The sequence below is a fragment of the Pinus tabuliformis genome, chromosome 1_2 (assembly GCF_031772625.1).
Source record: "Pinus tabuliformis cultivar Carrire ecotype Pingquan chromosome 1_2, CPIR1, whole genome shotgun sequence".
In the NCBI taxonomy this organism is placed as follows: domain Eukaryota; kingdom Viridiplantae; phylum Streptophyta; class Pinopsida; order Pinales; family Pinaceae; genus Pinus; species Pinus tabuliformis.
In genome coordinates this window covers 442,804,003-442,805,683 of record NC_142298.1, presented here as the reverse complement: position 1 = coordinate 442,805,683, position 1,681 = coordinate 442,804,003, and the positions used below count along the sequence as shown (strand labels likewise).

Sequence of the window (1,681 nt, the reverse complement as noted above, 5' to 3'; positions counted from 1 at the left end):
TTTCTACTGAAATGGAACAAGCTTAATTGATAAACATTTAAACAACAGATAGTAGAACAAGATGGCAAATGTTGCGTTTAAAGGGCAAAAACATCACAAAGAAACGTCCGGCAACTCTGCCTCTGAAATTGAATAATAACTGGATAGAAAAATTTGTCATTTGCTAATTTCAAACAACTTTTCCAACATTTGCAGGCTTTTCAGAGAAACTGTATACGTCGTTCAATGTAAGATATTGTAGAAAGGAAACACTTGGTCTCATGCCAAATAGGTACAGTGACCCAAAGCCCCATATGGCCTAAACGATTTGAATTTAGTCAAACAATTACCTGCTAACTCGATACAAATGCATGCAATATTTATATTGCATTTATTTCTAGCTGATTACAGAAAGCTACCCGGACACCGACAGTCATCACGGCAACCCAAAAATTTCTCACTTGGTATTGACCCTAACACCTTCCGCCCCAGCAATGATTACAGCCGTGGCCATATCCAAGAAGAGCCTGTGCTCGACCACGCCTTCGAAAGCCAACATGGCTTTAGCCGCGGCCCTCAAATCTTTGATCGGAGTCTTGAAATACAAATCCACGATGTAATTGGCGTTATCCGTAACATACGGCTTGTCACCGTCCATCCTGAGCTTCGCCTCGCAGCCCTCGGCCTGAAAGAGGGATTGCAGCCTCGAAGCATTGTACTTCCAACAGAAGGGCACCACCTCCACAGGCATTGCCAGGCCGCTGCCGCTGAGGCCACTGACGAGCTTCGATTCGTCGACGATGACCACGAACTTTGCGGAGGCAGCCTCCACCATCTTCTCTCGGAGCAACGCGCCACCGCGGCCCTTGACGAGGTTGAGCTCCGGGTCGACCTCGTCGGCGCCATCGATGGCGAGGTCAATGTTGGGGTGATCATCAAGCACCGAGAGGGGGATGCCTAGAGACACGGCCTGCTCGGCAGTGCGCTTGGAGGTGGGGACGCCCACGATGTCTTTCAACTCCCCGGCCTTCATAAGCTCCCCGATTCTAGCCACGACAAAGGCAGCGGTGGAGCCGGCGCCCAATCCCAGCACCATGCCGCTCTCCACATATTCCACGGCTTTCTCTGCAGCCAATTTTTTCAACTGATCCTGCGTCAGGACGCCGGTCGACGAGGACATGGCTCTCACTGATAATCTGGCAGTGTTTAGGCTCCTGTTATGGTTGAAGTGAAGGTGGGTATTGGAATTCAAGGGCTTCCAATTATTCAATTCTAAGGAGGAGGACAACGAGGGTAACGTACAAAACGCAGCTCCCGCTGCGATCGCCATGGCCATGGAACCCTGAGACTATGGACACAACTTCAACTATGTCGATTGCTGCAGGGCCTGGATAATGCTCGTCGATTCCTCTGGCCTTTTTTTATTTAAGTGGTTGACTGCACCATCTCGGATTTGATCTTTGATATCACAAATGGATATCATTCTGCATGAAGGACGAAGACCATAACAGAAATACCTATGAAGGATGAAGACCGTAACAGAAATTCCTACCATTTCGTTTGAAGGATGATGAAGAGCATGACGAGACAGGATGATGAAGACCATGACGACGGGTGGCACTAAAAACCTGAAAATACGTTAAAGCAGACTGGTCGCGCTAAAAAACTGTGCACAAATGTCAGACGGAGATCAAAAGCGTAG

At 48.4% G+C, this 1,681-nt stretch overlaps 1 pseudogene; it reads right to left on the bottom strand.

Annotated features, from left to right (window-relative positions):
* Positions 1-283: 283 nt before the first annotated feature.
* On the bottom strand, positions 284-1,427 carry LOC149206263 (putative ribose-5-phosphate isomerase 3, chloroplastic pseudogene; annotated as a pseudogene).
* Positions 1,428-1,681: the final 254 nt, after the last annotated feature.